Below are 13,503 nucleotides of genomic sequence, written 5' to 3'. Positions count from 1 at the left end.
AAGCCTGTCTCTTTAGAGTATAACATTTTTAAGTGCTTTGGTGAATTGCAGGTTTTAAGAACACTTCCAGTAAGTTTTTTTGCTTCAGAAAGAAAAAAAACATTGATTTCCTAATATATGTCAAGTACGCTGCTCAGAGTAGAAAAACCAGTTTAAAAAGACAGTAGCTGTGAAAAGCTGAAGAGAACGTGCGTGAGAGAAAAAGCAATTTATTTTACCTAGGAAACTCTGGAAACTGATTTAAACAGAATAAATGGTATAAAGAAATCAGACATTTGTCCAAAATTCTAAATATAGTAAAAGGAGGTTGAAGTGTCAAAAGGCAAACTGCTTGCAAAAGTAAAAGTAGAGACTAGTTATCAAATACTTTTTGTTCAAATTGGTCAAAAGGAAGTGAGAAAAGTATTTCTGCTCTTTGGAACATTATAAATTTAAAAATTTTCATTGGCAGTGAAAGAATATGATGTCTTTTCATACTTGCAGATTAACAATTACTTTACCTTTCTTTATACTTAATTAGTTCAACTATTTTTCTTTAAATAAATTGACTTTTCTCTTGCCCAGGCAGCGACTGGTTATAAGTACTGGATTTAGGGTCAAGCGGGACTCAGTCTGAATATTTGTCTTGTGATTTCTAGATGTATAACAAATAATTTTCTTGAGTTTTCTATACTTTCAATAATATAGAATATAATAATAGCTCCCGTATAACAATTGCTTTAATAATAAAAAGATATATTCATGTAAAAGTTTTATCACAGTGCCAGCAAATGATAAGCATAGTAAACATTCAACATATGTCCACAAGGGTGAATATAATGAAGGTGTTTATGAGTCACACTATAGCTCTCTCTCTCTATCCCCTTCCCTGTGTATATATCTGTATACAAAATAGTGACACCACACGGAGGTATCAATACAGTGGATATTTCATATTTCTTGAGTTCCTCATCTGTGAATGCAACCAACCAGGGATTGAAAATATACCAGAAAAAGAGGAAAAAAAGAATAATTGAGGCTGTATTGAACATATACAGAGCTTTATTCTTGTTATTACTCCCTAAACAATACAGTATGACTATATACATTGCATTTACATTGCATTAGAAAACATAAGTAATCTAGAGATGATTTAAAGTATAAGGAAGGATTACGTAGGTTATGTGCAAATACTATACTTTTTAATATAGGAGACTAACAAGCAAAATGAGTGTTTGAGGCGTAAATCTTAAATTGTAGAGGTTTATTGAGGCAGCTTGAGGGTATGACCAGGGAAAACATGAGTCACAGAAGCGTCTGTGGCTGTTTTTCCCAAAGACGTTTTCAGGAGGTTTAGTATTTATACATATTTCTTACAAGTAGTGGGAGAGGCAGCAGTGACACAAAGGTTACATACTTGTGAAAGACTTTAATTAGTGCCCAGTAAATCTACATTTTATATAACATAAGGTGAACATTTGAAGATAAAGGGAATAGAGGAAGCAGACCTCTCAGAGATATGTGAAGGAAAGATGAATTTCAACTTGTCTTTGTTCTGTACATGGGAAGATAAGCAAGTAGTTTTTTGAAAGGGCTGGTTTCTGTTTAGCCCATAGGGAAGAAAGCCTGAAGAGTGTTTTGGGGAAAACGCATGTATAATCAGGTATGTAACATCTTCCATCCCTTTAAGGCCTTGAATTCAGCTTCCAAGGTGTCTTTTGGGTTCCTTTGGCCAAGAGAGGGTCCATTCAGTCAGTTGGGGACTTAGAATTTTATTTTTATTTCTTAGTACTTAAGCATCTGAGGATTTTGGTATTTGCAGGGGGGGTCTGGAACAACACCATGAATACTGAGGGATTTTTTTTCTCTCTCTCTCTCTCTCTGTGTGTGTGTGTGTGTGTGTGTGTGTGAGAGAGAGAGAGAGAGAGAGAGAGAGAAAGAGAAAGAGAGAGAGAGAGAGAGAGACTGCATGCACCATAGGCTAGAAAGCAACAACGCTATCACTTATTGAGCACTTACTCTGTGTGATTCTGAGAGATTTAAAGTTTAAATAATTCAATTATAATCAACACACCAATACTATTGTTAGTCTCTGTTTTTAAATAGAGAAATTGAGACATATGGCCGTTAATCAATAGGTCGAGAATGGGGGTTGCATTAAGTGCTATCTGGCTTCCAGCATCTGTGGTCCTAGATGTTACTCTTTATTGACTTTCATGGAAAAATTTGAACATTGAACCCATAAAATGACATCAGAAGGAACCAGAAACATGCTCTCTGTCTCTGGTTTTCAGCAGCTTCATCAGCATTCTTTTTACAAATGTGGCAGACAAATTAAAGATTGTGCATCTCTAAATTCGTGTTTTGAAAAGAATTAGTAAATATTGTTAAAGAAATGTTATGGCCACATGCTCTTGATTTTCCCTTTTTAAAAGGCATTCAGCAATCTACAATAGAGGAATGATTTCAGAACATAAAGAGGGACAATTGAGCTTTCTGGCTTTTATCCCAAATGATTGCTTAAGAAACCTTTTTCTGTCATACTTGCCCAACCTTAAGCAATGGAAAATAAATATATTTTATATATAAAATAGAAACTTTTAAATGACTTTTGATCATCTGAAGGGCTTATAGAAATCATTAGAGAAATTAGATAATTCCAAATGGTATTTCTAAGGCTTAAATTACGAGAATAAACCTTTCCTGAGGGTCATTTTCTGGACAATTCAACACTGTGCTTTTGTGAAGAGTTAAACTCACCATGACTCTGATCCTTTAACTACTGAAATTTCAAGAGACTTGATTATCAAGTCAATGTGATTTTTACTATTATGTACCTCACACACAAATGTAAGGTTTTTAAAGGATGTTAGATTTTTTCTACAGTTAATAATGTTTCAGTTAACTTAGCAATAAGGAGTATTTCCACTTATGAAATATTTAAAATAGAAATAAAATATTTTAAGGTATTTGTTACATGATAAGCCATCTTTTCTCATTGATTATTGTTTTGAACTGTTGAAATATTTACTTAACTTGCACTCTTTGATTTTCTGAACTTTTTATATAAGCAGACTGAATGATATTTTTTTACATCAGAGGGTGCAATTTAAGAATTTGTAGCCTAAATCACGCTACCTGACTTCAAACTATACTACAAGGCTACAGTAACCAAAACAGCATGGTACTGGTACCAAAACAGAGATATAGACCAATGGAACAGAACAGAGTCCTCAGAAATAATACCACACATCTACAGCCATCTGATCTTTGACAAACCTGAGAGAAACAAGAAATGGGGAAAGGATTCCCTATTTAATAAATGGTGCTGGGAAAATTGGCTAGCCATAAGTAGAAAGCTGAAACTGGATCCTTTCCTTACTCCTTATACGAAAATTAATTCAAGATGGATTAGAGACTTAAATGTTAGACCTAATACCATAAAAACCCTAGACGAAAACCTAGGTAGTACCATTCAGGACATAGGCATGGGCAAAGACTTCATGTCTAAAACACCAAAAGCAATGGCAGCAAAAGCCAACATTGACAAAAGGGATCTAATTAAACTAAAAAGCTTCTGCACAGCAAAAGAAACTACCATCAGAGTGAACAGGCAACCTACAGAATGGGAGAAAATTTTTGCAATCTACTCATCTGACAAAGGGCTAATATCCAGAACCTACAAAGAACTCAAACAGATTTACAAGAAAAAAACAAACAACCCCATCAAAAAGTGGGCAAAGGATATGAACAGACATTTCTCAAAAGAAGACATTCATACAGCCAACAGACACATGAAAAAATGCTCATCATCACTGGCCATCAAAGAAATGCAAATCAAAACCACAATGAGATACCATCTCACACCAGTTAGAATGGCGATCATTAAAAAGTCAGGAAACAACAGGTGCTGGAGAGGATGTGGAGAAATAGGAACACTTTTACACTGTTGGTGGGATTGTAAACTGGTTCAACCATTATGGAAAACAGTATGGCGATTCCTCAAGGATCTAGAACTAGATGTACCATATGACCCAGCCATCCCATTACTGGGCATATACCCAAAGGATTATAAATCATGCTGCTATAAAGACACATGCACACGTATGTTCATTGCGGCACTATTCACAATAGCAAAGACTTGGAATCAACCCAAATGTCCATTAGTGACAGACTGGATTAAGAAAATGTGGCACATATACACCATGGAATACTATACAGCCATAAAAAAGGATGAGTTTGTGTCCTTTGTAGGGACATGGATGCAGCTGGAAACCATCATTCTTAGCAAACTATCACAAGAACAGAAAACCAAACACCGCATGTTCTCACTCATAGGTGGGAACTGAACAATGAGATCACTTGGACTCGGGAAGGGGGACATCACACACCGGGGCCTATCATGGGGAGGGGGGAGGGGGGAGGGATTGCACTGGGAGTTATACCTGATGTAAATGATGAGTTGTTGGGTGCTGATGAGTTGATGGGTGCAGCACAGCAACATGGCACAAGTATACATATGTAACAAACCTGCACGTTATGCACATGTACCCTAGAACTTAAAGTATAATAATAAAAAAATAAAAATAAAAATAAAAATAAAAGAATTTGTAGCCTAAAATTTATGAGAATATCATTAACCAGTCTCTTCCCATTACCCCCACCCTCAGCCTCTGGTAACCACTATTCCACTCTATTACTGTGAGATTCACTTTTTTAGATTCCACATTTGAGTGAGATCATGTGGTATTTGTGCTTCTTTGCTTGGCTTATTTTACTTAACATAGTATCCCCTAGGTCCCTCATGTTGTTAGAAATGACATAATTTTCTTTTTTTATGGCTGAAAGTATTCTATTATGTATATATACTACATTTTTAATAGATTCCTGTATGATGAACACTGAAGTTGATTCTGTTAATTGTCTGTTGTGAATAGTGCTGCAATAAACCTGGCAGTGCGGATTTCTCTTTGACATACTGATTTCATTTTCTTTGAATATATACCAAGTAGTATAGTAGGATTGCAGGATCGTATGGTAGTTATATTTTTGATTTTTTTGAAGAACCTCAATACTATAGATAATAATGACTATACTATACATTCCCGCCAACATTGTAAGTTCTACTTTCTACATGTTCTTACCACCATTTGTTATTTTTTCTCTTTTTGATAATAGTCATTCTAGCTAGAATGTGGTGATACCTCATTTTGGTTTTGATTTGCATTTTCTTGATGATTGTGGATAAATAGAAATAATTTCTGTCATTCTAGTGCACAAAAGATGACTACAGTCAACAATGTTGTATTTTATAATTCAAAATAGCTAAAGAGAATTTTTGATGTTCTCATCACCAAGAAATCACAAATGTTTTAGGTGCTGATTATGCTAATGACCAATTCAATTATTATAAAACATACATATGTATTGAAAATTCACATTGTACCCCATAAAAAGTACAATTGTTATGTACCAATTACAAACAAAACTTAAAAAACTAATAAAAATCATGACACTAATGTACCAGTTTTATCACCTAAATGTCGCAGGAATAAATAGATCATTTTCTAAGATTATTGGGCTTTTTGTTGGCTTCTTTGTTCATTTTTAATCTGCAAATATAAAAGATTGTGTTACATAATTCTTTAGGTTGAAACATGAAATGGTGAAAGAAGACTTCAACTTCCAGGAGAGATTTATTAGCTAGTGAATATTCAGTGCTCCCACCAAAACTACTGGAAAAAAAGTGTATTTAAAACAAATAAATCAACTAGTTCAAGGAAATAGAGAGCTGAAAAGGCAGAGAGACCTTGACAAAGTAAAACTGCAGATAAGGCAACACTTAATGAGGTGAACTGACTTTTAAAAACTTTAACCTTGGACACATTTCGTAATTCCAGGCATGTTTTAGGCAGAATAATAGTATTTAAATCCTGTAAAAAGGAATTAAGTTTGCAGATGTAAATAAGGTAGATAATCAACTGGCCTGATATAGTGTGGGCACAATCTTTTCACCTGAGTCTTAAAAGCAGAGAACCTGTCTTCGATATAGTCACAAGGGACGGGAAAATGAAAGGAGAATCAAAAAAGGTGTGATGTTGCTGGTTCTGAAGATGGAGGACAGCACAACAAGTTAAGGAATTCAAGGGACTTCTGGAAGCTGGAAAAATCTTGGAATTGGATTATCCCCTATATTCTCCACAAGGAAATTCAGCCCTGAGACAGCTTGATTTTAGCCTAGTGAGACCAATGGTAGATTTCATCCTGCAGAATCAGAAGATAATACACATGTTGTTTTGAGCTGCAAATTTGTGTAATTTGTTATGGTAGCAATGGAAGATTAATATATTGCACAAACAAGAGTGAGGAAATTCATATTGTGCTACACGGGGCTGTTGCTGAGTAACAGACTAGCAGAAATGTTGACAGAGACTGGGCCTGTCTCAAACACATGTTTGTTTAGTCCTCAGAGAATGGAGGAAGTTGGACACCAAATATTTTATCAAAAAGGTTTTGAAAAACAAAGGGCAACAGCACTCCTGCCAGGAACAGAAAATAAATGAGTTTTTTAGTTGACAAGCCTGAAGGACAAGGGGTGAAGGTGAGGTAGACCCAGCCTTACCTGGACTGATACCCACGCTCAAATCAGTGCAGTCGTTATGTGCACTGAGATAAACTGTTGGCACTCTATCTCTCTTCTCTTCTCAAATCAATTACATGAATGTTAGCGATTTCAACTTTATCATTTCCTGTATTTTTAAATTATCTTTTTTCCCTGCACTTGTGTTTACATATTGTCTCTTAACCTGCCTTCCAATTTTCTAATCATGCTTTCTTCTCTTTCAGTTCTGTTAAAATGTCTATCTAACGGCATGTTACTTTCAGGCATTATATTTTACTTTCTAGATGTAAACATGTGGAATTCTTCTATACATTTCAGTTTTCAGTGAGATACTCCATGTTCTCATCTATTTTATTCACCTTATCTTGTGTTTTATGTATTATATTGTTAAGAATTATTTAAAATTCCATATAAGTTATCTCTGTTATCTGAATAACAGTGTTTCTGCTTTCGAAGGCTGTGTTCTCTCCTCTAGATTCTTTAACATGTGGTTTTGCCTTCTGGCATGTCTATTGAAAAATGAGACTCCAGATAATGTTTTCTTCCTTCAGAAAGGGGACGATTTACCCTTTGGCTAGAATGGGAGAGATAAATTACAGGTAAGAAGGCAAAAAGAGCACCAAAAAGCTAAATATTAGATAAATATAATAAATGTTGGGCAGACATTAACTGTATAAAACAATAATAATAGTAATGAGTAATGGAGTTTGAAATATAAGTCTAACTGAAATTCATGAATAAAATAATGTTGAAGATGAGAGGGAAATGCATGACTTTAACATATAAACCTCTGTAATACCAAGGAAATCATAACAGCAATATTTTGTAATAGATTGAAATAAGTCAAGGTTACATTTTTTATCTCTAGAGTACTTAGTAGAAAACAAAAAGAACGCTTCAATAACAAGTAATGGAGAAAAAATGGGCTAACAAAGCAATATTGAAGTAATGCAAATAAAGATCAGGAAAAAGAAACATAGAAGTATTTCATAGAGAAAACAAATAGGAAGATATATATATAATCAGATAGTTTAATAATTATGTTAAACATAAATGAGCTAAATAATCCAGTGGAAAGACTAAATTTTTCAGACTCAGTAAATGATGACATTGAGTTGCTCTATTAAATACATAGCAACAAGATTCTACTTATTTTGAACTGTACACCAATTGCTTTTAGCCACTATCAGGAACTTGCCTATAGTGATCATTACTGTGATGTTCTAAACATGGACTTTTTTTTGTTTTACTAATTTCTTCTACATTTAGTAATTGGAATTATTCTGTAAGAAAGGGTTGTCCCTTCTCCCCATTCATAATGCATCAGAGTGAGTTAAAAATACTCATTTTGCTCATTAAGCTATGATCCAATACTATGATTCATAATGCATCAGAATGAATTTAAAATACTCATTTCACTCATTAAGCTATAATCCAATACTATGATTATTTACTTTGCTACACAAATTGTTCTAGGATTGACCATTTAGACCTTCAGATATCACAGGATCCTTGGGATGTTGTTTCATCAGCCAGAAACTTCTATGGCGGATGACACCTTCTGCCTGAGTATTGCTTGCACCCATTGGGCTCATTCCACCCACTCAGCCTGGCAGGCTGTACTTGGCTGGTGCTACCAGTCCAGACATCACACCTGCCAAGGGTGAGCCAGGTGTGGAGTGGTGAGGGGTGTGTGGGTCAGCATGCACAGGGTCTGACCACTGTGCAAAATCAGGCATGCTGGCTGCTGTGGTGGAGAGGGCAGCCCCAGGTTCCAGCATGGGTGTCAGCTTTGTGCAAGTCTGCAGCTGGACCAGATGTACTGCATGCCACTTCTGCTGCAGGAACCCACATCTGGTTGAGGGGAATGCATTGGCTGAAAGCTCTCAGACGCCAGAAGCCACAGAGCCCCAAAGAGGGTGTCACAGCCCTGGCTTGGTGTGCTCCTAGGTCTGGGTTCCCAGACGGGCTGCAGCTCTTCTTTCTTCCTTGCCCACAACATTATGAAAGGAAGTGGGAGCAGGAGTGTGTGTTTCATCTCTGTGTGTTACAGCTCTTTCAGTTCTGACATTCGGCGGGTCCAAGTTCTCGTCATGTGTCCAGGAAAAATGAGGTACTCCGACAACTGGAGGGTGAGCAGGGTGAATAGGTGCTTTATTGAGCAAAAGTACAGCTTTCAGAAGACCCAAGCCTGGTAGCTCCTTTCTATAGGTAGGTAGTCCTGACGAGTGCAGCTCTTAGCCGAGAAGAGACCCAGAGTGGATAGCTCCTGTCCACGTATAGGTTGTCTCAATGTCTCTGTGAATCTGGCCGCGTCCAGGGCTTTTATGGGCTTCTAAAAGGAGTAAATGAGTGCTAATTGGTCCATGGGCAGCCATGGATGGGCCTAGAAAAAGCACCATAAGTTCTTACTCTGGGCTGCAGTCTCCACTGGGAACTGACAGACTAGCACCCATGCTTCAGGTCGTCCCTGGCTTGATGGTGGATCTTTACCAGGGACCCGCCCATTTCTACCCAGGAGCCTGTCTGCCTCCTGCCACCATCAATCATGTCATCCACAGCATCCAAGCTGTTCGTGCTGAAAGACACCTTCAGGCCCACACCAAGCAGCCCTCAGTGCCACTTTGGCCTCCCTCCCATGCTTATTGAGACCCAAAGTCTGAAGGGGGTCGAGGAAGCAGGGAGCTGGCCTATTAGTGCTGCCCTGAACACATGCACACCCAGCCAGGTGGTGACAGAACCCAGGCTTGTCCTCAAATTTGCTACAAAATCAGATAGGGCACCAGGTGTGGAGAGAAGTCAGGCAGCAGCAGCAGTTTCTGCCATCACAGATAATTTCCTGTGTACTTTTGGCATGCCTGCATTCTTTTTCTTTTTTGAGTAGTCCCTTGTTTTTTGGCAGTACCAGATGATCTAGATTTATCTTGATTTATCTCTACCCCTGCCCTAGGAGTAACCACTTTTCAGGGAACTCTGATGTTTCTTTTATAGAAGAATATTTAGAAACCAAGATCTGGGCACCAGATATACAAATTGCTACCAACATGATATTTCTAGAGTTTTCTTAACACGCAGACCTGGAAAATGAGAATTTTTCACATACATGCACACACACATACAGACATGTATAATATGGATATATGTGGGTGTGTTTGCATATGTGTATTATTATATTGGCGTCTCCCACTTGAATCCAGAGCTAGCCTTCCCCTTTCTAATTTATATTTATTTATTGAGACAATGCCTCACCCTGTTGTTCAGGCTGGAGTGCAGTGGCACTCCTTTTCTTATTTATAATTTCACAACTTTCTTCTGTTATGCAGAAAGGCCTAGGTCTCCTTACCTGCAATAATATACGTATATGTTTGTTCAATCATATTACAGATATAAGTTAGTTTTAGAATGACTAATCCTTACTTCTGGAAAACAAATTTAACTTTTTAAGTATAGAGCTTGTGTACCTGTCTTTTTGTCCTTAGCCTTCAGAATCTTGAACAAACATTTTTAAAGTTACTTTGGTCAACTCTTTTCTTCCCAAGGCCCATAAGGGTGGTATGTGGTTTATTTGTAATACATATAGATTTATTTGTCTCTTTCTCCACTCAATGTTCAGTACTACAACATCTTGATTGCTTAAAAAGAATTATGTCAATTAAAATTTACTTTTTATGGTGTAAAGATATATGTGGGTTTTTGTAAAATGCTTAGAGCCATACATCCACCTCTACAATTACAGAACTTTATAACATATTTGCTTCACAGCAAGATTTCCTCGTGTTGATACTTTGTAGTCAGTTCCTGCCTCTATATTCCAAACACTGACAATTAAGGATATTTTAATACATCGCTTTATTTTTTACCTGTTCCAGAACATCATATAAAGAAAGTAAATACAATTTTGTATTATATTTGAGAGTTTGAGGTCTGGGTTCTTTCGAACAAATTATTTTTAAGGTTTATTCATGTGTGAATTTACAGTTTGTTCTTCAGGTATTGCTGATTAGTATTCTATTGAATTGATTTAGTTGTTAGTCCATTAACTAGTTGAAGGACATCTGTGTTTTTTGCATTTTTCAGTGATTAAGAATAAAGATGTCATAAACATTTGTTTCAAAGTCTTCTTATGAGCACATATTTATTTCCCAGGGGTAGATATCTAGTATGCATGAAATTGCTGGGTCATGTGGTAGTTGTGTTTATCTTTCTCTGAGATTGTCTGCTTTGTAAAATAGCTGATCCATTTTTGCATTCTCACCAAGTAAAAGAGTATTGTTTCACGCAAGAATATGCTGGCCATAATTACCCTGGATTTTATTTTAAGTGAAATGGAGAGGCAACAATGCTTTGGCGCATGAGATTACTATGATATAATTTATATTTTGAAATGATCACTTTAGTTTTATATTAAGGGGTGAAGAGTAAAAATCTTAGTAAACTTTTCTAGAAGTACAGTAAAAAGATTATACCATACATCCAAACTCACAGAAACACACAGTCTGTCTTACACACACACACACACACACACAAATGCACATGATCTTATTTCAAAAATGATTCCTGGGTCTTCATGTAATGTAAAAACAGTAATTATAACTGAATGATATATTTACATTTTACAAATGTGCAGTATTACACTGTTAGGGATACGTCAAATACCTATCTATATTTATATACACACGTATCTGTGTGTGTGTGTGTGTGTGTGTGTGTATTTGTGTGTGTGTATATGTATATGTATATGTATATGTATACACACACACACATCCCCACCACCCACATGGACCACACAGCAGGGGTCCCCAATCCCTGGGCCACTGACTGGTGCAGGTCCATTGGCCTGTTAGGAAACTGGGCCCCACAACCAGACGTGAGCAGCTGGCAACTGAAAATTACCACCTGAGCTCTGCCTCTGGTCAGATCAGCAGCAGCATTAGATTCTCATAGGAATGAGAACCCTGTTTTAAACTGCACATGTGAAGGATCTATGCTCTCCTTCTGGGACTCCAGTGCCTGATGAACTGAGGTGGAGCAGTTTAATCTGGAAACCAGATCTACCCCTATATCTATGGGAAAATTGTGTTTTAAAACACCAATCCCTGGTGCCAAAAAGGTTTGGGAACACAGCCTTAAAGGGTTTTAAAAAATTATTATTACAGTAATAAATATGAATATCAGAGAGAATAAAACTTATAATTTAAAATCTAGAATAGTAATGCATTTAAATTCATAAAATTAAATTCATATATGTTTAATGCTCCCAGTGAAATCATATTAATAAATATTTTACAGATATGTACACAAAATAATTATCTAAATTATATTTTAATGATTATTATTGTTTTATATACTTGGTTTTATATACTTGCAATATTGATGAAATACACTTGTTTTATATACTTGCAATATTGACGAAACATTTGATTCCAGATAACTACACCACAGAGTTAAAACTAAGCAGATTGTTTTAAATACCTTCCAAAAATAAATATTGGCCGTCCTCTTAAGTGATAATCAACAGCATGCTTTCTATTTTATATTCTATTCATGGATTTCTATTTTATGTATTCCATACAAAAAATAGTGGCTATTAGATGCATGCAATAATATATTCGAAGATGAAGAAAAAGTTACCAGTCACATAATTTCAGTTCCTGATACATTTGTAGAAACTTAAATTTTATATTTTTCCCCAAAGATAGGCCATTTATTTATTATTTTGTTGTTTATGGCTGCTTACCAGAGTGGTGGCCTACTGACTGTATCTTTCTGTTATTGAGACAGAATCTCATTCTGTTTCCCAGGCTGGAGTGCAATGGCACAAACACAAATCACTGCAGACTCGACCTCCCCAGCCTAAGCTATCCTCGCACCTAAGGGAGGGAGGCTAAAATGCTTGGCTAATTTTTAAAAAATTTTTGTAGAGATAAGGTGTTTCCAGGTCACCCAGGCTGGTCTTGAACTCATGGGCTCAAGTGATCCTCCAGCCTTGGCCTCCCAAAATGCTGAAATTACAGACATAAGCCACTATACAGACCTGATTTTCAAACTTTCTGTTGTATATATTTATTTTGAAAGAAAATCATGTGTAACTTATGTTTGAGCAGGTAAACCAAAACAGCTTTAAGGTTCACAAATGTTAACTAATATGCAAATGTTTATTAATCTCATCATTTATTCTAATTGGTTTAAAAAATCTATTTTATGTCCTTTTGTCAATGTATTTTCTAATTTAAAGTAATCTCTATTGTCCTGTTTTCTAATGTTATATATTTAGCTATTATAACTACCCTGTAATATGTGAGTAGAGTCAGGTAAAGAAAAGTGGAAAACTCAGTTTAAGTATTTTTGCAAGTATAGATTTTTTTATTTTTTGGCACAGGTAGGACTACAGACTACAACCTAACTTTCTTTTCTTGTTCTCCTTAAATTTTTATTTATTTAATTAGTCTAAGGTTTTGTTTTGTGTGTGTGTGTGTGTGAGAGAACAAAAGAGTATTCTGAAAAAGAGAAATGTAGGTTGGGCACAGTGGCTCATGCCTGTAATCTCAGCACTTTGGGAAGTTGAGGTAGGTGGATTTCTTGAGCCCAGGAGGTCAAGACTTCAGCCTCAGCTGAACATGTGCGACTGAACTCTGCATGGGTTACAAAGTTAGACCATGTCAAAAAAAAAAAAAAAAGAAGAAGAAGAAGAAGAAGAAGAAGAAGCAAGAAGATAGAATATTATATGTAATGTGTAAATAAAAATTTACATTCCTATAAGGATGATTTGAATACTTCTGATTAATAATTTTATATATTTTTAAAAATACAAAACATCCATAAATAACGTTTAATGATATTACAAAACAACCTTCACAACAATTCAACTTCTGTGTACTGATACACAAGATAGATAGAATTTT

This window comes from Papio anubis, chromosome 7 (assembly GCF_008728515.1).
Source record: "Papio anubis isolate 15944 chromosome 7, Panubis1.0, whole genome shotgun sequence".
NCBI classification, from domain to species: Eukaryota; Metazoa; Chordata; class Mammalia; order Primates; family Cercopithecidae; genus Papio; species Papio anubis.
The sequence above is the reverse complement of the archived record's forward strand: the minus strand, read 5'-3'. Positions refer to the sequence as shown.